The 23,515-nt window shown below is 49.1% G+C and overlaps 1 protein-coding gene across 4 annotated transcripts in view; it reads right to left on the reverse strand.

Annotated features, from left to right (window-relative positions):
• The window catches only part of Mical2 (microtubule associated monooxygenase, calponin and LIM domain containing 2), a 133,838-nt gene extending 129,202 nt beyond the window's left edge, over positions 1-4,636 (reverse strand). For 2 of the 4 annotated variants that reach the window (XM_052714750.1, XM_052714749.1), the window contains exon 1: positions 4,486-4,635. The gene's annotated coding sequence lies outside the window, so the exon portion shown is untranslated. Of the gene's footprint in view, positions 1-4,485 lie in introns of all 4 variants that reach the window. The other 2 variants (XM_052714752.1, XM_052714751.1) reach the window with 2 other exon arrangements.
• Between the last annotated feature and the right edge of the window lie 18,879 nt (positions 4,637-23,515).

The following is a 23,515-nucleotide window of genomic DNA, read 5'->3' on the forward strand; positions in this document are numbered from 1 at the left end:
TTGTCTACAGGCACCCAAGCAGTTGAGGGCCTGGTTTTAGAAAGATTACAATATGGCTCTCCTGTCATGAAAACATTTTTTACTATATAAATTTGAGGGAGAAAAAGAAAGTAAAGGGTGACGTCATGCCTAGTGGTCCATGCCTGCAATCCCAGGTCTCTGGGAGGCTGAGCCACGGGGAGCTTAAGTTCAAAGCCTTCCTAGGCTTCAAAGCCTGCCTGGGCAACTTAGTAAGACCACCTCTCAAGATTAAAACCTTTAAAGAGGGCAGAGGGCGTGGCTCAGTGGTCAAATGCTTGACTAACATGCATGAGAAGGCTCAGACTTTGGTCTCCAGTATAAAAACCAACCAACCAAAGACCCTAAAAAGTAAATAAGAAAGGAAAATATCAACTCAAATGCTGACATAACAGAAGCATTAAAATGTTGTTACATTTGCTGAAAAAAAAATTAAAAAGATGAACTGTAGTTAGTGGTATACGTGCATAATCCCAGCACTTGGGAAGAAGAGGCAGTAGAGATCAGGAGTTCGAGGCCATTATCAACTACATATTGAGTTCAAGTCCAGCCTGGGCAACATAAGACCCTTTCTCAAAAAAGCTAAAAGAAAAAAAAAAAAAGAAACTAAGATAACAAAAGCAAAACTCTAAGTCTTCCCTCAGGGGGAGGGCTGTGGTGGGAAGGGCCTTGACTGGGAGGAGAGGGTCTGCTCAGAGGAGGGAGGGAGAGGAGACACACCCTGCTCTCTACCTAGTCCTGTGTCAGAGTCACAACTCGGCCTCGATGGAACTGAACTCAAAACTTTAACAGAATGAACTCAGCTGCTGTCAGCCATGTGTGATGGGCAGGGCCAGCTGCTGCTGAGGGCACACACGTGGCCATCTGGGCTCCACACCACAGACCAAAGGGGCGAGGGTGAGTGTTGTAAATAGTTCTCCTATTATTTCAGGATGCTTATGGGCTGACGCTCACTGCTGTGACTGCCACACGAGCGTGAGCAAGTCATCATTCCAAACACGCACCACAGTCACGGGAGCCCCTGACAGTCCCCTCATTCACAGCACGCCCCTCGAGTGGCTGCTACGCCACTGAGCAGCCTCTGCTGTGTGTCCCCTGTGTGTAGGCTTTGTTCCTGAGGATCCAGAGAGGGACAGTCTCCAGAGGCTGTGATCCCTGGGGGGATGAGCTCTTGAGATGGAGGTTAATTGCTCATGGAGAGGAGGGGACCCTCTCCTGTTCACAGCAGGCAGCGAGGCACCGGTGACCAAATACAGCGCATGCACAGAGCCTCACTCTAGCAGACAGCTGGAGAGGTCATTGCTGACAAGCAGGCCTGTACGCCTATCTGGATGTGGACAGGTGACGCCGTAAGATTACTGTTGTCTCTGTCCTGTGCAACAATGACGATTTGCAAGGGGATACTCTTTTGAAGCGATGTGTGGTTCAAAAGATTCTGTACAATCAAAAGATTGTATAGAAGAAAAGTGACATAAACAACGACATCAGAAATCAGCTTCAAAATATTCCAGAAGGAAAAAATCCAGGGAGGGGGTGGCAAGATGGCTCAGCAGGTCAAGGTGCTTGCTGCCAAGTCTGGCAACTTGAGTTCAGTCTCAGGGACGCACACAGTTGAAGGAGAGGACCGACTCCCCCAAACTGTCCTCTGACCTCTGCACAAGAACTATGGTACCCACGCCCATACATGTACACACATATAGTAGATATATATATATAAACAAACAAATAAGTAAAGGGAAGTTTAAAACAGAACCGAGAGAAAAGTAAAAGAAACGCATGGAGTTAGCACAATGCAGCATCACTTTAATGGCTGGGGAGCTGGGGGAGGTATAGGCAGGGCTCATTACACCATCCTATTTTTATGGAAAAAATTATATAAGTGTGTGTGTGTGTGTGTGTGTGTGTGTGTGTGTATGTATACATACATACATATATATGTGTTTGATTGGTTGGTTGGTTTTGGTTTGTTTGTTTGTTTGTTTGTTTGTTTTTGATACAGCCATGACTGACTTAGAACTTATATTTACTAGGTTGGTGTCAAACTTACAGCAATCCTCCTGCTTCTGCCTCCTCAGGGCTGGGATTATGGGCCTATGATACCTACCCACTGCTCTTCGTTGTTGTTGAGACAAAGTCTTGCTGTGTAGCTAAAACTATCCTCAAATTCACTATATAGCCTAGACTGGCCTTGAACCCTGGATTCTCTGCTGTGGCTTGCCTTGTAGTATTTTTTGACAGGAGACTGCTCTGTATGGTGGTAGATGCCCCAGTGAGACTAGTGTAAGAGGAACACACAGCAAAGAGCCAGGAGGACTGTGATAACCAGCTGGGGTTTATGTGCCATTTCATAGTGGGGTGGGAAGACCCACTCACCTGTCATTAGGAAACTGGTCAGTACCAACAGGGGCTATCTGTACCAAGCCCCTCAAGTCCAGAGGGTGTCCAAGATTTCCCTGCTTCCTGTGGTGTTTAATCCCCTTCCCAAACAGCTGGAAGCTAGAATCATTGTGAGACTCTAGCAGTCTGATGGGGCCAGTAGCAATCTCTCTGCATCTCAGTTTTCTAATCTGTAAAATGGGCATAGATAGCCCCAACTACTACAGAGCATCATGAGATGCTCCTGAGGTAAAGAATGAGCAATCCCAGATGAGCAATCCCAGAATGCAGCATCCTCTTCCAGGCTTTTCAAAGGACAGGGACTGTTAGCACTCTGCAGACTTCTTGGGTTAGCCATGTTCAGCCCCTTCCAAGCCAGCCAAGTCCTCCAACAGGAAGGCAGATCCTCTACCATTCAGCAGCAGAAAGTGAGCAGAGTCAGGCCTAGACTGGAAGGTAAACCCAGGTAGAGATGTAGACATGGTGGAGAGAACAGAGAGACACCACCCCCCATCACAGGAGGGAAGAATTGGGGCTGTTCTCTGCAGCTCCTAGGAAGGACACTGTTCAAACTGGGTTTAAAAGCATATTCCAAAACCTGCCCCACACCCACTGCAGAAAGAACAAGCCTGAGTTCCTTCTAAGAGTCCAAGTTATTTCAATGAATACAATTTTAGACTACTGGAAACGCCAGCCCCACAGAGATGTCTTTCCTCTAAAGCAGTCAATCCTTCCCTATCACAGCTAACACTGCCAGAGCCCCTCCATTGTAGGACACAGTGAGGGGCAGTTTGCAGTGCGTCCGCTGGCTGTCTGGTCAAGTGATTTGCAAACTACTCCTGCAATCCCCAGAATCTCTCAAAGGCCAGGGGGCTCCAGGCACACAGAGCATATTCCCACAGCCACCAGGCAAACTGGTAGGAAGCAAGCACAGAGCCAGGAGAGGACGCAACTCAGGCTTTTTGGAAAGTAACCACCAGGACCCAACCTGTGCCCACTTCACTGCGTCTGAAGAAGGCAACACTGATTGCCTTTGAAATCTCTGGGGCATGAACAAGGGGCATGGACTGTCCTGGTGGCCCACCTGTTAGGTCCACTGCCCCCGCGGAGGTGACTGACACACAGAGGACACAGGTGCCAGGGAACTCGGGGGACGCGAATGCGGAAGGCCAATTAGCCTCTGGCTTTTTTTCCCTCCGGGTCTGTCCCCAAAGGAACTGGCTACTGACTTTATCCTCCCCCTAAACCACCTAAGACATAGTGGGCAGCTAGTGGCCTTGCAAATGAGAGCTCTTTCCACTTTAGAAACCCAGGCCCAGAATAAACAATGTGGAAGGAGACACGAGAGTACTCTGGTTTCAGCACGCCTCTTCCCGGTCCGGTAAAGGCCCTTCCCAGCTGTGCCGGTGAGGGTGCGGTTGAGACTGAGGCTGGCCTGGGATAAGTTAACCCCGCCCTCTCCAGACAGCTGCTGCGGGGCAGAGGCTGCAAGGGGGACCCCAGCCCAGGGCTGGTCAGCCAGCGTTAGGGCGGGACGCAAGAATGGGGTGTTCCTAGTCCGGGGACGAGCACAGGCTGCCAGGGGTCCCAGGATATAGAGGAGACAGTAGCGCGGTCCCTGGAAGCGCTGCCACTGGCCAAGTAACCAGCCCGGGTCCCAGCCCACTGCCGGCCAGGCCACTGACATTTGGCCCAACTTAACTTCCTGTTATCAAGGCGGGAGGAGAAGAAGGGAGGCAGAAAAAGACAATAAAATAAAAATAAGCAAGGCGCTCAGTGAGAGGATGGGAAAGGCACGGGAGCCTAAATCGTATGGAGCAAAGTTTGGGGACGGTCCCCTGAACGATGACAGGCGACCCTGCTGCCAAAGGGCGCCCACTCTGCGCTGGTGTGTTGTGTTTTCTGAGGTTAGAATGGCAGTTTTGATTGGTGGAGAGCCCACGGCGCGCCTGGCAGGTGGGTCTAAGATCGCGGACGCAGCTGCCGCACCTGACCCTCCGGAGCGCCCGATAGGGCGCAGAGTCCAGCTAGGACTGGCACAGTCCCCACCCGCTCCCGCGCGCCACGGAGCCCACTCCCGCTCGGTCTTACCGAAGGTCTGGCGGGCCTCCGGGTCTCGAGTCAGCGCCTGCCTTGGTCTCCGGCTGCGGGCGCAGCGATCCGGGACCCCGCGGGCCGCCTGCCGAGCCCCGAGCGAGCGAGGCGGCCCGGCGCAGGCTGAGCCGGCCGGGTGCCTGCGGTTCTGCGAGCTGCGGAGGACCCGGTTGGGGCACGCCCCCTTCGGGGGCTTGGCCAATGACAGGGCCTCTGAGGGCGAGGCTCCGCCCTAGGCCTGAGACGCACGGCCAATGATCATGCAGCGCGGAACCCACCCCAGCGCCCTCCCAGTCAATCCTAGGCTGAGGACGACTACTACCGCTGCAGCGCACGTGGGCTGAAGCCCTGCCCCAGTCCCGGGAGCGGCTGGCCGTTCCCACCCTGGCCACAGGTCGGAGACCGAACCCTGGGCTGTTGAGAGGTGAACATCTGGCCTTGGTGTTCTGATGTCGAGGGAGAGGCGAGGGCTGGGCCTCACGATACTTGGCCTAGGCAGCTGCAAAGCCAACCTCACTGTCCTCTTTTGGACTGGAGGGAGCAGCGAAGGGCTTCTAGAACTGCCTGGCACTCGTGGGCCCTCATTCCTTGCTTTGCCGAGTGCAGTCTTCCTTGCTTAGGTCCTGCCCTGAACTGGCCTTGCTTTGGCTAAAGCTGTGGGAAAGGGGGTGGTGACACAGACCATCCGCGTTATCTGGGGCCACTGCATCTTCCCTTTCTTGGATGTAGAATGGCAATCCTCTGCCCTGCCCGCTTTCCTGAGTGGCCATGCCCCTCATCATTTCAGAGAAAATTATGAATGAGTGGTTGGGGGCTGGGAGTCTTGTGAAATTCGTGCAGTCGCTGTGATAGCAGAGACCAGGAAAATAGGAGTCAAATGGCAAGTACCAGGGCTGACTCTCCCCTGGGGCCCTTGGCCCAATACAGCGTCCATAAATGTTCTTAGAACTGAACTGACCCAAGGCTTAGGAGGTGAAAGCAAACGGTACCATGACTCCAGGCTGCTGGAATGCCCTCTGGAGAGGCATGCCCCTTGGCCAGGCAAGTGCAGGCAGCAATCCCCTCACCCCCAAACCTGGGCCCCGTTTTTCTATAGTCTTTGCTGTGTGTTCCTCCTTCCAGCCCTTGAGGTTTCTGAAGGTTTGTCTCTTAAGCATCTTCAGAGTTCAATCTACTTTTGTGAGTTTTATCCCCAGGATGGACCCCACTCAGTCTGCACAACTCACTCATTGCTGACTCTGAGAGGGACAGGCTGATCTCAAACTCACAGCTGTCTTGTCTCTCAGCCTCCCAAATGCCAGGATTGCATGCATGTCCCATATTGCTGGGCTAGCACAGAAGTCCTGGCTGCTCAAAAATAAGAATTTACCCATACATCCTCTCTTCTGTAGACAAGCCTTTCATTTCTTAGGGCTCTGCTGAGAAAGACTCTTGCTTGGTAGCTGTGGTGGACTGAGTTTTAGCTCAGAAACATGGCAAGCTGGGCGTTGATGGGGCTGCCCGTAGAGCAGTGTTTCCCAACCTGTGGGTCATGGCCACCAGAAAATACATATTTCTGATGGTCTTAGGAACTAAGACACTGCTCAGTAGCAAAATCACAGTTATAGAAGTAGCAGTGAAAATAATTTTATGGTTGGGGGTCCACTACAACATGAGGAACTGCATTATAGGGTTGCAGCCTTAGGAAGGTTAAGAACTACTGGTGTAGAGGAATTGGATAAGTCTTGTGGTTTCTTGGGCCAGAGACTCTTATTATCTTTCAGATTTCCATTGCTAAACAGCTCCCTGGGGGTGAGATGAGGAATGAGAAGACTGGGGATAGGGGCGTCAAAACTCAGAATACAGAGCAGTCACCATAGAGAGGCCTGCTGGATTGGGAGTATATATAATTGATTCAAAGAAATCATTAGGCAAAAGCAGTATCTAGCTTTTTTCTTAACAGATAATGAATGAATGAATGAATGAATGAATGATGCAGCATCCCCACACTCTGTATTTAACAGCAATCACTTCCCCATCCTGCTTTTCTAGGATGCAGCTTGAGGACGTTGCCTGGGAGATACAGATGGCTACTTAGCATCAGAGGGAGGGAGAGAAGGAAGACCCAGATTCAGCCCTAAAAATATCCTCATTCCCAACTGAAGCGGTGGCCTCTGCAGCTCCAAAGCAGCCCCAGCTGGTGGTCCTGTCATTATCAACATCCACCTGACCACCTTCCAAGGGGGCTGCAGAGGTAGCAGGCCTGGTTCTCATATTTGCAGCCTCCCAGTGTGCTAGAAACAAGGTTAGTGCATTTTCCAGGAAGGATGCTCTGTCCCACCCCCTCCCACCCCCCCCACCCCCACTTTCACTATTCCCCGCAGGGGTGACAGTGTGAGCGTGTGGTTCCCAGGCTTTCTCTAGAGCTGACATCAAAGTGCCTTGGTGTTTCAGGGGAAGAGGAAGGTTGGTCTCTCCAGAGCCCAGCGACCTTGTCAAGTGATGAAAAGAGGCTGATGGGCCCCAGGCCACTTTGACGGCTAGCTATCTTTGGAGGACTTTTTTTTTTTTTTTTTTTTTTTTGGTTTTTCGAGACAGGGTTTCTCTGTGTAGCTTTGCGCCTTTTCCTGGAACTCACTTGGTAGCCCAGGCTGGCCTCGAACTCACAGAGATCCTCCTTTCTAAGCCAGGAAGTGGGAGCCATGGAGCCTCCCTTGGGCATACCCACCAGTGTGTGAGAAACAAGATCCTGGCAGCTTGTTCCAGCCTCTTATCATCCCATTGTTCCTGTATACACAAGCATTCAAGGTCATCAGGAACCAATCAGGCATACCACACCTTCAAGCAGATTTTTCTGACAATTTGGGGGAAGAAATGGCACCTGTCTGGGGGCTTCCAGTCAGGATTATCCCTGGAGCCCCACAGCACTTTGGGGGATGTGTGCATGTTGCTGGCAATGTAAGAAAGTCAGCGCTGGGGTAGCTGAGAGATGCTGCTCTAGGCAGAAAGTGGAACTCCAGCTAGGGGTGCCAACCGCAGCCGACAGCGGCAGCATGGCTGTGTGGAAGAGCTGGGAGGTCACAGGGCCTCACAGATAGTTTGGCCTCAGCACCAAATAGGCTGGAGATCAACCTGTACTTCGTTTTTGTTTTTTTTTTTTAATTAGTTTGTTTATTTGGGGCTTTTTTGTGAGTGTTTTGTTTTGTTTCAGTTTGTTTGTTTGCTTATTGAGACATGGCCCCAAACTGACTATGTAGCTAAGGATGAGCTTAAACACTGGATCCTCCTGCCTCCCCCTCTCAAGAGCTGTGAATACACGCTTGCACTGTCATGGCCGGCTTCAACACAGATCTTCAAAGACAACTGAATCCAAGGGCATCATTATGGTCCTGAGAGACACAAGAAACCAAACCCTGGGACTCTCATGGTGGGCTGGATTGTGGTTACTGAACACATCTGAAGCCCATTCCAGAGTACACTGTTGTAGCTAAATGGAACCTGGAGACAGGCTCACACAGTGCTCACACAGTGCTTCCCAACCCTCCACACAGCAGCTAAATGGCCTGATGTTTCCTTAGGGCTAGCACACAGCAGAGGGGCACCTGACTGTTGGACCCAAGCCTGTGCTCCAGCATTGTTTACTAAATCTTTATGAGCATGAGAGCGTACATGTGAATGCTGCTGCAGGTGCCACGGCACTGTGGAAGTCGGGGACAACCTCAGATGCCCCTCCCAGCCTTCCACCTTGTTTAAGACAAGGTCTCTTGTTTGATGGTGTCTGTGTATGCCAGACCAGCTGACCTGTGAGCCTCTGGCCTCCTCCTGTCTGCTTCCTATCTCACTATAGTAATGCTAGGTCACAGAGATGCACTCCCGTGTGTGTGGGGGGAGTCTCTGTGTGTGTGGGGGAATACTTGCCTGGCAACACTGAACCACCTCCCTCAATGCACAATTTTACATGGATATTAAGGATCTAATTCAAGTGCCCATGCCTTGCAAGGTAAGCCCTTTGTCAATTGAGGCATCTCTATTGGGATTAGTATATGCATGCATGTTGGTGTGTGTATGTGTGTGTGTGTGTGTGTGTGTGTGTTGGTTTTTTGTTTGCCACATGCTCCCACCATGATGTAGTAGTGTACAGCCACAGACACAAAGAAGCAAGGCCAAGCAGGTCAGACCGAAACTATGAGTCCTAACAAACCATTTCCCCTTGTAAGTGTGTCTCGGGTATTTTCTCACAGCCACAGACAGCTGTCTATCACACAGCTCCTCTGAGCTCCCACAATCAAACCTCCTGAGAGGAGTCATAGTATAGCATTCACCATGGTCACCCCAGTTACCAGAAGTAAGTACACATTGCTTAAACAGTAACCAGCATGTGGTGGGCGACCATAAATGTTTGCTGAGGGACTAAATAAGGAAACAACATTTTCCCATGGCCTCCGTGGTTGTGTGACCCAATCACTGCCCTAAAAAGCTGTTTTCTGAAAGGTAAGTAAAATAATAAATAAGTAAGAGGGCTAAGGATGTAGCTCAACAGTAGTGTTTGTCTAGAATGCATAGAGCCTCAGAACCAGAAGTAAGTACACCACTAAGTGAGGTGTTTGTAGCCCCCATATGCTGATTCTCTATGGCCTGGATTCTACCCACAGCTCTGACCTGTGTGGTCTCTCACAATAATGTATCTTCTGATATCTCAAAAAGTCATGTAACCCTATCAGCCTCCTCTGTGATCCGTTCTACATTCCTGCTCCACCCACACACCAGCATCCCAGATAAGCCTTTGGTGAATTTTGTAATGGATAAATATTTTGATACTGAAGTAAGTTCCTTCCTGACTGCTTCCCTCCTAATCTTTCTCCTGGTGCAGCTGAGATGGCAACGGACTCCCTGGGCAGCCCAGACCCTGGGGGGTTTCAGAAGGGGCTGCCCCATCTTTATTGGACCAGTGTGACCCACAGGAGGTGTCCCTTGCAAGCGGTTCTTCACAGAGCTGGATCTTCAACTAGAAAAGCCCAAGCCTTTGCCAGGGCTGTAGCTCAGTGGCAGAGTGGTTGCTGGGCATGCTTGAGCCCCGCCCCATTTCTGCATCTCAGAGTAGGGAGAGATAGACAGAGACGGGGAACGGGAACATTAGTTGCTTTTTTCCTTTCTGTAACAAAAACAAAAAAAACTACAAAAGCAACTTAAAAAAGAAACACTTTATTTTGGGTCATGACTTAAGAAGGGGTACAATCCCTCATGGGTGCACAGGTGGTCACATTGTACCCACAGTCTGGAAGCAGCAGGAGTGTGGGTGCCCAGGTGGTCACATTGTATCCACATTCAGGAAGCAGAAAGTAAGCTGGAAGGCTATGCTTCCAAATGCCCCGCCCCCAAGTAGAGAAGGAGAATGACTGGTTGGCTGGCCCTAGGGCAGGAACACGCTGGGTCAAAGGGTCGGGTACAGCTTCCAAGGGCTGACTTCTCATGCACAGGCAGTTCCTTACTTTGGACAAAATGAGATAAAAAGTCATTCTCTGCGTGTCCATCATTCAGCATTCTCCTCAGCCGACAACTGGGAAGAAATCAAAGAAGCAATCGAGTAAGGACCTCTCCAGGTGCGTCCCCAAGTCACAGGATCCAGGAACAGAGCAGAAGAAGGCATTTCCTGCAGCAGTCAAGGAGCGTGAGAGGCCATGTTGCTATTTCTCCAAGGATGTGGGATGGGGTGGAGTTGGGGGTGCTGTCTTGGAACAAGGCTGTAGCTGTCCTTTGGAGCAAGGCAAGTTCATGCCACAGGGGTTCTCTCTGTTCAGACAGAGAGGAACAGGGTCTGGAAGCCAAACAGTGGGAATCAGGAAAGAGTTGGCTTGGAGCAGACCCCTAGAGTCCAGCCTGGTGCCTATTGCCTCTCATCCCTGCCAGATCTAAGATTCTCTGCCTGGTGTCCACCACCCCCCAACCACAGCCCTTCTTCCTCCTTCCTACCCAGAAGACTGTCATTCTCTTTCAGACTGTGCTGTAGGTCACCACCTGGAGAACTCCTTATCACCTTGTTTGTGTTCTTCCAGTCTACCAGACCCATGCACAGCCCAGTGTGTCCCCAACACCTGTAGTACCTCCTTCACCAGGAACCAGCCTTTCTTTTTCCTCCTTATGTTAAATCTGAGCTTTATAATAACTTCTAAAATCACAGCTCTCCCCAATCAAACAGACCAATGAAAAAGGATAATGTTTAACATGTAGAAATTGTGTGTGTGTGTGTGTATGTGTGTGTGTGTGTGTGTGTGTATGTGTGTGTGTGTGTGTGTGTGTGTGTGTGTGTGTGTGTGTGTGTAATGTCTTCAATCCTAGCACGTAGGAGGTGGAGGCAGGCAGATCTCTCTGTGTTTGGGGCCAGCCTGGTCTATACTATAAGGCCCTGGCCACCTCAAACTACATAGTGAGACCCTATCTCAAAAAGCAAACCAACAACCAACAACAACAATGATGAAAAACCATGTAGATGCTGAGCTGGGGATATAGATCAGCTGGTAGAGTGCTTGCTTAACATGCATGAAGCCCTGAGTTCAAGTCCCAACACCACATAAACCAGGCCTAATGGTGATGCCTGTCACCCCAGAACGTGAAAGTTCAGAAGTTCAAAGTCATCCTCAGCTACACAGTTAAGTTTAATGCCAGCCTGGTCTACTTGAGAACTTATCTCAAAGGAAAAACAAAAAGTGGATGTATTTATCACCCAGATATTTGGACCATAATATCTTGGTTGCTATAGTTTAGGTCTATAGTTTGCTCCTTAGAGGTCTTGATGTTAAAAGTGCTGCTAGGAGGCGGCAGAACCTTTAAGAGTAGAACCAATGAAGGGGCTCAGATCAGTGGAGGCATGCCCTTGATGCAACAGTGGGAAAACAGTACCCACCCGTGCTCTCTCCTCCCTCCCTCCCTCCCTCTCCTGACTTCTATGAGGTAAACAGCTTCCTCCACCAAATGCTACCCAAACCACATGACCAAAATCAACAGGACCAACTAACCACAGATTAAAACTTCCAAAACCGTGAACCAAAATAAAGGTCAGGGATTTGGTTACAGTAACCGAGCTGACAAATGCACCAGTAGATAGGAATCAATTCTCATTATCAATACAGGTGTCTGTGAAATGTAGCTATGGAGACAGCATGAGAAAGTGGCTCATAGTTTGGGTTCTGTAGTTAAATAAGCTTGAGTTGAAATCTTAAATCCAGTTGTGTGGTCTAGTCATGTAGAGTGGGTATGGCACCCTGTTTAATGGTGTGGGGAATCAGCTTAGATGAAACATGTAAAATCCACCAAGCATGGCATGTGTGAGACCACTGTTTTTGGGAACATGGTAAGATGTACATTTTTAAAAATCCGCCTGCATTTCAAAATATAAAACGCAGGAGCATGTCATAAACCCATGAGGTTGTGTTAACAACTCTTATCTAGTTCCAGAGCATTTTTATCACCCCAGGAGGAAACTCCACCCAGTGGAGCAGTCGCTCCCCTGCCCGCTTCCGCCCAGTCTCTAACATCTGGCAGTCTGCTTTCCAGGTCTCTGGAAAATCACTATACTTTTCTCCCATTCTTTCTCACTGTCTTTGTTTGTCCTGGTAGCTTTAATCATGGTCAAATTTCCCTCATCGAGCAAACAAAATCAAGCTTTAAAAGACAAATAAACAAACAAAACAGAAAAATAACAACAAAATTGAAAACCAAACATGCACAAATCATTTCACCTATCCCCTTCTGAGACTGCACTGCCTCTCACCATCAAACTTTTTTGTTTTCTGACAGGTCTCCTGTCAGACTGACCTTGAACTTGGTACATAGCCAAGGATGACCTTGAACTCCTAGTATTCCTGCCTCTACCGAGTTCTCGGATCACAGGAGTGCATCACCACATCTGACTCAAACATCTTCCATATTTTCTCTGCATTCTCTATCTTGCTTACTGGCAATCCTGTAGCCTAGGTCTTGCTAGAGTGAGAGCCCCTTCCTAGTAGCTAAATCCATGTTCTAGTCCCAGCTTCTACCCCCTTGATTTCTTTGCACTGTGGACAGTACCTGCCACCCTCCACCCTCTCCTTGTCCACACAGGCTCCTGACTTCCTAATCCTCTCCTCCATCTCTCCTCCAGGGACCACGCCCATGGCCCCTGCTGCCTCAGAAGTCTGGATACCTGACTTTCAGTGCTTCCCTGGATTCTCTGGATTGCACATCACCCTCTGCTAATCTTCAAGACGTCTAGGTGTTTTAAATGTCTTCCCAAACTAGTGTGTGGCAAGTCTAAGCCCCAGTGAGATTGTTTGAGGGTGGAACTGTTGAAGGTAACTAAATTATGAATGCGCTGATGTCACTGTCACAGAAGTGAGTATGTTGCCTCAAGGCTGGGATGTTACACAAGTTCAGCCCCTTCTGCTCGCTCTAACCCTTCCACCTTCTGCCTCGGGACAGAGGTAAGAAGGTCCTTGCCTGATGCTGGCTCCTAGATCTTGAACTCCTCAGCCTTCAGAAGGCGAGAATAAATTTCTTGTCTTTACTAAGAACCCAACTTGTGATATCCTGCTGTAGCAATACAGATACACTGAGACAAGATTTCAAAGTTGACATATCCAAATTGGATTGACCAGTATCTGCTTGACTACAAACTCAAGTTTTCAGTCATCTGTGGATCCTCTCTTCTAACTTTTCTTTCTTTCTTTTTTTAAAAGACTTATTTATTTATTATATATACAGTGTTCTGCCTGCATGCATGCCTGCACACCAGAAGAGGGCACCAGATCTCATTACAGATGGTTATGAGCCACCATGTAGTTGCTGGGAATTGAACTCAGGACCTCTGGAAGAGCAGCCAGTGCTCTTAACGTCTGAGCCACCTCTCCAGACTCCCCTCTCTTCTAACTTTTCTTTCTATTAGGATAACCAACCCTATCAACTATAATTCACAAAACGCCCCTTCCTGCTTATCTACCTGGGTTTCCATGGTCTCAGTTCCCAAGAATCTCTTCCCTGAATGACCTCAGTCACCTGTTCTTTTTATTCTCAATGTCCTTCCTATAACTGTCAAGAATTATATCTTTTTTTAACTTTTTAAAGTTTATGTGTCCACCAGGTATTTTGCCTGCATGAGTGTCTGCACACCACATGCATGTAGTGCCTGAAGAGGCCAGAAGAGGGCGTGAATCCTCTAGAACTGGAGTTACAAACAATTCTGAGCAGCCATGTGGGTGATGGAAATCGAACCCGGCTTCTCTGTAAGAGCATCTGGTGCTCTTGCCTGCTCTGCCATCTCTGCAGCCCCAAGAATTACATCTTAAGGGCTGGGGGGATGACTCAGTGGGTAAAGGCTCTTGCCTGATGGTCTGAGTTAGAACCCCAAGACCAACATGGTGGAAGGAGAGAACCCACTCTAAAAGTTGTCCTCTGACCTCTACACACACATCCAGGAGCCAACACCTCACCCCCTCATAAAAACAAACAAACAAATAAATGTAATTTTACGTTTTTAAGGAATTAAAATGCAAAAGTAATTGGGTGTGATGGCACACCCCCTTAATATCAGCAGTAAGGGGCAAGTAGGTCGAGTTCAGGGACTACCTGTACTATAGTAAATTGGAGGCCAGACTGACCTACATGAGACCCTGTCTTTATAAAAAGAAAATGTAGGGGCTTAAGAGACGACACAGCAGTTAAGAGCACTGGCTGCTCTTCCAGAGGGCGCCAGTTCAATTCCCAGAACCTACATGGCAGTTCATAACTGTCTGTAACCCCAGTTCCAGGGGATCTGACACCCTCACACACACATACATGCAGGCAATACACATTTCTTTTATGTGCAACACCAATGCATAGAAAATAGAAAGAAAAAAAGTAAGAGTAGAGCTGATGGTGGTTGCATTTAAAGAGGTCTACACCCTGGAAAACAGTCACGGTCCAGGAATAAGCCTGTCAGCCATTTCCACTCAGCCCAGGAATCAACTCAGTCCAAGTCAGAGCCTGTGAAGTTGTTTTGGACTTCCATTTGAGCGCCAAGGACACCAGGCCTCTTTGTACTGGGTGTAAAGAAGGAAGACACACAGAGGCAAGACTGTGACTTTTTGCAAACCCAATGAGCCAGGACTACAGCCCCCCTGCACCCTCACAGACCCCTTTACAAAGATTAGTTGTTCTTAACGTATATGGAGGTTTTGCCTGAAAGTGTGTATATCTACCATATGCATGCAGTGCCTAGAGAGGCCAGAAGAGGATGCTGGATCCTCCAGAACTGGAGTTACACATAGTTGTGAGCTGCCATGTGGGTGCTGGGAATTGGACCTGGGTCCTCTGGAAGAGCAGCCGGTGCTGTTGACCACTGAGCCATCTCTCTAGAGCCTCTCAAGATCCTTCCACTCAGAGCTACATACACCTCCTCTGTTGTTCAAATGTGATTTGATATATAACACCCCTTTCCTGATTTCTTTTATATCTAAGATAATCTAAATTGGACTGTGTAATTCCTTTGAGGGGGTGAGACAGTGTCTATAAATAGTTCAGGATGGCCTCAGACTTGTAGTGATCCTCCTGCCTCAGGCTTCCAGTTGCTAGGATTATAGGTATGCACAGCCAGGCTTTGCACCACTTGCAAACCCAACTTTCTAGTTATTAACAGCATTGAAACCCATAGTTCCTCAGTTTTCTGAGCATTCGTGTCACCTGGAGATTTAAAACACCCAAATGTCAATTCGTCCATAACATCTGGGAGTGGGCCAAGCATCCGCAAATAAAAAAATTGTAATTTTTGAAACAGAGTCTCATGTGACTCAGGCTAGCTTTGAACTTCTGTAGTCAAGGATTACCTTGGACTCCAGATTGTCTCTCCCAAGTCCTGGGATTCCAGGAATGGGCACTATAGGAGATTCTAGTGCGCAGTAGAATTTGAGAACTCCTGCTACAAGCCAAGTCAACTGCTTTCTCTGGGCTCCTTCACTCCTTTTCAGCCTCCACTATATATCCACTGGCAGCATCGTAAAGGCAGATGCATGACCTTCCCTGCCTTGGCCATGGTAGAACCTGAAATAATGTGAGCTGATGAGCAAACATGTAAGAGATGGGGCCACATCATAGTCTTGAACAATTTTCTTTCAAGGTACTTTGTGCTGGGTACCAGGTGTAAGAGAGGCAATAAAGGGTCAAGGAATAAGAGAGGCGTAACCTCTGCAGCCAGACTCCACGTCCAGGGCAAATACTCAACTGCCTGCTGCCTCCCTTCCCTCTTCTGTGAAATATAAATGGCAGTGGGGTTAGCAGGAGCTCATAAATAAATAAATAAATCCGTGTCAAATTCATCACATCTCCGGTCAATCATTCCTAGAGATGAGTCTGACACTGGCGTGCTCCCTGAGTTAGCTGAGAGGTGACCAGGAAGTGAGCCAGGACATGGCATGACGGCTCTGTAGACCCTTCCTTGGTGGAAGGGGACACGGAAGGAAAGAAACAGAGTAAGGCGGGGTTTGGGTGGCTTAGGTTTTAGGCCACCTTCCACAGATGGGGAAAGAGCTGGCCCAGGGAGAGGCTGAACTGAGGAGAGCAGAAGGTCAACAGAGACTGTCCACAGAGGGGAAGGAAGGAGAGGAGGCAGGAGGACCAGAGAGGCTGGGTCTCCCTGGGTGATGGAGGACCAGGCAGTGAGGAATAGACAGCCTTGTGTTCACCTCAGAGCACCCCTGGGGGCCTGTTTGCTTTGGGCCCGGTTTATTAATTGAAGTGAGTTGTGGCTGGTGACTGGAGTTGACTCAGGGAAGCAGTGCAAAGACTTGTAAAGCCCCGGGCTTCTGCAGGCCTTGCCCCTCCCACAACGCCAACAGGGCGGGGCGGGTGCTTTCAGCCACCTGAGCAGAGCCTGTCAGGCTGGAGCACCGCCAGCTCCCGGCCTGTTGTTTTGTATTATCCATCAGAGAGAACTTATTTTTATGTTGTGTGAGGTCTTTTTGCCCCAGGAGAAAGAAAAGCACAAAGCACTTCTTTATAAGTAACACTACTTTTTTTTTTTTTTTTTTTTTTTTTTTTGACAGGGTCTTGCTTTGACTGGTCCAGCCCAGGCCAGGAATACAAAGCAATTCTCCTGAGTGCTGGAAGGACAGGCATGGGGCGCCATACAATACCACCACCTTATGACAGGACCCACTCGCTGAGACAGGCTCACACCTGTAAAGTCCTTTCATTAGCAGTACATGTGCACACACACTTTGTCAACAGGCTGGGTAGCAGCCAGCCTCCGGGGCCCTTTATCTTCCCAGATGGTGAATCGCTGAGCAAGCTTGTAAGTAGTGCGAAGGCTGTTCTCGAAAAATCCCTCCTCCCTGGCTCTGTTCTCTGCTGGCCTCTTTCCTCCCTCCTGCCCGGCCACCAACATGTATTTACTGAGCTCCTCCAAGCAGACAGGGAGGCCTGTGGGTGCAGTGAAGAGATAAACACGGCTTGATTAAAGCAAACCCAACAGAGATGAACCAAGCCTTGGCCCCTCTCTGTGTCAGTGTGCAGCTTGACAGAAAAACACAAGCATCCCTCAGTTTCATAGCCAGGAGCCCCTCAGGTGCCCAAATCTGTGGATGCTCAAGTGTCTTATATACAACGATGGGGATATGTTTGCCTATAACCAACACACATCCTCTTGCTATATTTATTATATTTACTGTGGCTTTTTGAGACAAGGTCTCATGTAACCCAGGCTGGTCTCAAATGCACTGTGTAGCTCAAGATGACATTGAATTCCCGGCTCTCTTTCCTCAACCTCCTGAACCCAGCTCTGTGTGTGTGTGTGTGTGTGTGTGTGTGTGTGTGTGTGTGTGTGTGTGTACAAGGCCAGATGTCACCAGTGGCTGTCTTCCTCCATGGCCCTCCACCTTGTTTTCTGAAATAGGAGCTCTCACTGAATCAAGCGCTCCCTGATTCTCAGCCAGAGTGGCTGACTGGAGAGTCCCAGGCATCCTCCTGTCTCCATCCCCGTTCCAGGGCTGGGATGACAGGTGCATGGCACCACTTATTACGTGGTTGGGGAAGCTCAGGAGGTCCTCATGTCTGCACAGCATGCACTTTACTGGCTGAGCCGTCTCCCCAGCTCTCAGCCCACTTTGGTTGTTGTTGCTTGGAGATAATTTGAGACAAAATCTTCCTCTGTAGTCTAAGTTGGCCTGGAACTCATGGCAGTCCTCCTGCCTCATCCTCTTGGGTGCTTGATCACACTGTGCCTGGCTCTCCTGTGTGTTTTAAAGCATTGCTAGGTTAATTAAAATACTTTCTGCAAAGCAAATGGCCTATAATCACTGCTCTACTGTGTTATTTGGGAGATAATGATGACGGAGGGGAACTATATATATTCAGAACAAAAAAAATTAACATTTATTTCTTTTTTCTTTTTTTTTTTTTTTTAGTTCTTTTGAGACAGGGTTTCTCTGTGTATCTTTGGAGCCTGTCCTGGAACTCTCTCTATAGACCAAGGTGACCTCAAACTCACAGAGATCCACCTGCCTCTGCTGCCCAGCCATTTGTTTTATTCTTAATTAAGTGTATGTGTATACACACATGTGCACCTGAAATGGGTGCTGGGAACAGAACTCTGGTCCTCTGCAAAAGCAGCAAGTGCTCTTAACTGCTGGGCCATCACTTCAGCTCCCTCAGGACAGTAGCCAGTCAGAATATAAATGAAATGTATGTTTTATATATATTCCATCCCCAAATGGTTGAATCTGTGATATGGAAGCCACAGATTCAGACTGCCTGTGCACCCTAAACTGTTCTCGCGGCTGCATGTTCTCGCGGCTGCAGGTTGTACTCTAATTGCCTCTCACTTAAATCACCAGGCTTCCTGCCTTCCAGCATTTGCCAGCTGTTCCCTCTGATGTACATGACAAGCTGCAAGCTGCAAACTGCCCTCCACAATGTACCACACCCTCCCACATTTGAAATCTTGACTCACTCCACCCTCTTATCCAATTGCAAACTCCTATCCAGCCTCCAAGGCCCAACTCCTTGCTTGCCCAGTTCCTACCCACTGGACAGACGAAAGCTTGCTTCTACCCTGATATCCCTAAGGTTTTCAAATACATCTCAGTTTAGCATGAATCCTACTGTGGCCATTTCCCTCTCCCTCTTTCAATGGGGAAGAACAGATCTTAATATTTTTGTTTTCCCCATGCATGACTTATAGATAGTGATGGACAAATGATTGTGAGGTGGTTGAATATCATATATGAAGCATGCATAAAACATTTCTGCCCTTTGCCCTCCAGCCCATAACCAGCTTTTCAGGGAATGCAAGAGGCCAAGGGCACAGGGATAGTTTTTCTTTTCTTTTTCTTTCTTTCTTTTTTTTTGATGAGCATGATATTTTATTACTATTTTTTATTAAAAATTTTTTTATTCATTCAAGATTCCCCTCTTCCCTCCTCCCATGCTTCCAGCCTCCCCCCTTCCAGCCCACCCCCCATTCCCTCCTACAAGAAGGTAAGGCTTCCCATGGGGAGATACATTTAGTAGAGGCAGATCCAAGCCCCTCCCCCTGCCTCAAGGTTGTACGAGGTGTCCCATCATTGGTAGTAGGTTCCAAAAAGTCTGCTTATGCACCAGGGATGGATTCTAATTCTATGGCCAGGGGGTCCCTGGGGTAGTTTTTCTTATATTTCTAACATAAGGCAATAAAGTAGCCACACCTCATGTGAGGCCATACAACTTCACAGCTCTGACCATTGTGACATTCACTGCGGATACTTTTCTTTCTAAAGACGTAAGCATCCCTGGCATGGTGGCACAAGCCTGTAATCCCAGTGTTCAGGAGGTTGAGGCAAGAGGATCAGGAGTTAAAGGCCAACCTGGACTGTGTGAAACCCTGTCTCAAAAACCCAAAATAAAATGAAATTAAATCAATAGACACAAACATGGCCGTTGATGCATACTCTGAGCCCCAGAGGCATCCATGCCTTGTCTTCTGACTGGGTAGTTGCCATATTGGCGTGGGTTTTAGTATCTGTCCTCGGAAGTATTCATTCTAAACAATGTTTTGTAGTGTTCTTCGGGCTTTTAGACTTCATATACTCGACCTGCTTTGCCTCTCACTGCAGTCCAGATGGCAACAGGTGTACTTGCGAGCTCTTTGTTTGATCCCACCCTCTGTGGTCTACTCCGGCACTCAGCCTTTGACATGGGGCCTTTGGAGCAGGTCTTGATGGCTGTGTAAGACTCCCCTTGTTCTTCAAAATCACTTAAGCTGCTACTCATCCTGGGCCCTCAGCACAGCGAGAGGGTCCCCACTTTGCATGTGAGAGTAAAGGCTCAGAGTCACACAACTTGTCTCCAATAGGATTGTGACCTAGGATCTACAGACCTGTGCCTGTGGGACCTAGCCTGTTGCTGCTTGTTATGAAGGAGAGGAAAGGAGGCAGGGAGGGTGAGGGAAGAGAAAGAGGAGCAGGAGAGACAGTGTAGGAAGAGCGGGGACAGAGGTCATTGACAGACTAGGAGAACGAGATGGGAGGAACAGAGATGGGGAGGCTGTGGGAATTGAAAACCCCAAGCCTGTCACAGAAAGGGAGACTCCCTTTCTTTCCCAGGGTCTACAGCCTGACCCCGATGTTACAGATTCCTGTGTTCTTGTCGGTCTAGGGTAGTTTTGTGTCCAGGGGAGGAGGATGTGGGGAGGAAGGAAGAGGAAAAAGAGGAAAAAGAAGAGGAAGGAGAAGAAGAAGGAGAAGAGGAGGGGGAAGAAGAGGAGGAGGAGGAAGAGGAAGAGGAGGAGGAAGAAGAGGAGGGGACAACCACAGCCACTTTCGGCTAAGGACCCTCCCTAAAGGCAGACAGAGTTCTTTGAAGCCTGGTAGGTGGGTACAGGTGAGACTCCTGAGAACAAAGACCTTGGGGGTCCCGGAGCTTAGTGATGGGAACAAAAAAAGACACAACAGCCCTGTGCCCACCTGCAGCCTGGTAGAGGGACTTGGTTCAAGACCAAAGGAAAGGCCAGAGTTAAAGAGTGGGGCTTGGTAAACACCACTAAATATGCAGTCTTTCCCAGGATTCCTGCAGGTCGCACGTGGGGTGGTTTGCTCTGCTTAAGTGTTCTCTTGCATGCCTGTGCTAGGGTGGACACAGTGCTTGTCACCTTGATGGATCTGCAGCATTGTCCAAAGGTCATGTTTGCTCAGTGGATGGATGAGACAGGAAGGAGAGCCTGTGCCCAGGGTAGAGCTGGGTGTGGGGAGGCCCTTGCAGGGAGGGACTGTCATTCCTGAGCTCAGAGGTTCAGGTGAGGTGCTTGCTACAGAACATACATTACTGGGGCGTTACCTCAGCCAGGAAGGGAGCCTCTGGCCCTGTGACTTCACCTCCCTGCTTGCCTCCGGTCTCAGCTCCCAGATGCCTTCCTCTCTGAGGAGTTCCAAGAATCCAGCTCTCCCCCAAGCTCCGTGATATACCAGCTTAATTAAAATGCACTCATTTGCTCCTCCATAGGAAACAGAGCAGACAGGATGTTGGTGCCAAAGCAAGCCAAAAACCAAGTCAGTATGGGAGGCATCTGACAGTTTCCTGTCAGAACTCCCCAGCTGAAGGCCAGCCAGGACAGGACTCTCAGGCCTCAGGCTCTCAGTAGAGCTAGCACACTGCCTTCAGGACCTGGCAGGTCTCCTGGCAGCAGCTCTGACAGGAAGAGGCGCTGACATTTGCCAAGCATATTTGCCCCCAGGTGGGCAGGGGACATCTCACTTCTGAGAAGACTTCCTGTTTGAAACAGGAAGTGGTTTTGGATTCAGGAACCAGGTCTGGCCTGAATAAGGGCAAACAATAAAGGAAGTTAGCAAGACCTTAGGTTCCCAGCCAAATGGGACTAAGGGATTCCATTTCTTGCAGGGAAAACCATGTGTGGTGGTTTGAGCAAGAATGGCCCCCATAGGCTCATATATTTGAACACTTTGTCACCAGGGAGTGGCACTATTTGAAAGAATTAGAAGGATTAGGAGGTGTGGCCTTGTTGGAGCAAGTACGTCACTGGGGGTGGGCTTTGAGGTTTCAAAAACCCACACCAACCCTTTCTCCCCCTCTCCCCCTCTCTCCACTCTCTCTCTCCCCCTTTCTCTCTCTGGCTGCAGCTCAGGATGTAGCTCTCAGCTACTGCTCCAGTGCCTTGTGTGCCGAGATGATTCCCACCATGCTGATAACGGACTAAACCTCTGAAACTGTAAACTAGCTTCTTTTATAAGAGTTGACTTGGTCATGGTGTCTCTTCACAGCAATAGACCAGTGACTAAGACCCCATAAGAACTCAGGCAGAAGCCTGGTCACCACTGGGCTGTGGGAAGGCTGGAGAGGAGAATGCAGTTGTTGACCCAAGGGGGATCTTTGTCTGGAACACTGTGGGCACAACCATTGATCTTCCCACTGTCCTGATGGGGTCCCCGCTGCAGTGACCTGCATCACCGGTACATGAGGCCGGGAAAAGCTGAACAGGACAGTTCAAAACCTTCCAGCCCTTGTAGCTGGGCTTGGCTGGGCCTGGCAGATTGACAACCTCCGCCTTCCTCACTAGACAAGGATCAGGTGCAAATCTTAACCTGTTGATAGTCTGATTTTTCCCACTGTGGTTTTGGCAGAGGGCTTGGCTGACAGGATTATATCTGTTCACTTCTGAAGCCAGAGAACTGCGTTTCCTCCCACCCTCACCAAAGAGGCCTTAAAAGTCAGGGGGTGAGGGGGTAGCAGCTGTCCAGACAAAGAGAGGTAGAAGGTACAAGTTCACACTTACCAGGTGGCCACCTCTTGCACTCCGCCCTTGGGAGGCAGTACTCATCATGGTCCCTGCAGAACTTTATACCTCAGTCAATGCCATCAATGTAATCTCCCATAAGCCTAACCAGGGACTAACCCCAGGGTGAGCCTAAACACTGTCACCCTAGGCAAGTGCCCTGACACCAGAGCTACACCCTCAGCTTGTATTTAAGCATTGTATCAGTCACTTATCTCATGGCTGCAGAGTATCTGACAGAAGCAGCTTAAGGAAGGAGAGGCTTTATTTGGCTCACAGTTTGAGGTTATGCAGTCCATCACGGTGGGGAAATAGTGGTAGGTGACCCATGATAAAGGAGTATAACTGCTGCTTGGTACAGAGATCAGAGTCTGGGCCAGAGCACAGGCTGAACTATAACTCTCAAGGCTGCCTGCCCAGAGGTCTATTGCCTCCAGATGGGTCCTACCTCCCTAGTCAACACTACCAAGGGGAGGGTCAAGCGTTTGAACACGTGAGTCTGTCAGGAACATTTCACATTCAGACTGCCATTAGTATAAAGTACTCAGCAGTGAGTGGTTCATAAACTCAGCAATGGATAGCTGGAGCAGGAATAGACTACTCCCAGAGCTATACCCCCAGTTTGTATTTAAGCATTGTATCGGTCACTTATCACATCACAGGCCTCAAAGCAGCCCCCATTTATGATCACTCACGACTCTAGAGGCTGATGTTTCTGCAAGCAGCTGGCAGGTGAACTGGGGTGTCTGGCCTGGGGTGGCCTCTGCTGAGACACGTCTGCTTTGTGTAGTCTTGTCCTCCGTGGGCTAGCCTAGAACTGCCCTTATGGCAGTAGCAGGAATGTGGGGTTGCGGGGAGGAGGAAAAAGTGGGGGACACAAAGCTTCCTTAGGCCTACTTGGAGCCAGCCCCATCACTTCCACTAAACACTGCCTGAAGCAAATCCCCAGGCTAGCTCATATTCACCGGGTGGGAAACGGAGCCTGTCTCTTAATAGAGGTGCAGCAAGGTCACATGGCAGAGGGTGTGGCTACTGGGAAGAGGGAGAGCCAAGTGTAGTATGCATTTTGTCTGTCTCTTAGACCCTGAGGCCGTTAAGACACTGGCAGGGGTTTGAAAGACGTGAATGGTCCTTCTGTGTTGACGGACGTTTCTGGACAATGCCGTTACAGGAATAATCAATGCTTTTCACTATTTTAACAATAATTTCTGTGTGGAGGAAGTAAAAGAACCATGAGAAAGAGTTTTGGGTGGCCAGCCAGCCCTAAGGATTGGAACTCTA

This window comes from Peromyscus californicus, unplaced genomic scaffold (assembly GCF_007827085.1).
Source record: "Peromyscus californicus insignis strain IS unplaced genomic scaffold, ASM782708v3 Scaffold_4__1_contigs__length_199733344, whole genome shotgun sequence".
NCBI classification, from domain to species: Eukaryota; Metazoa; Chordata; class Mammalia; order Rodentia; family Cricetidae; genus Peromyscus; species Peromyscus californicus.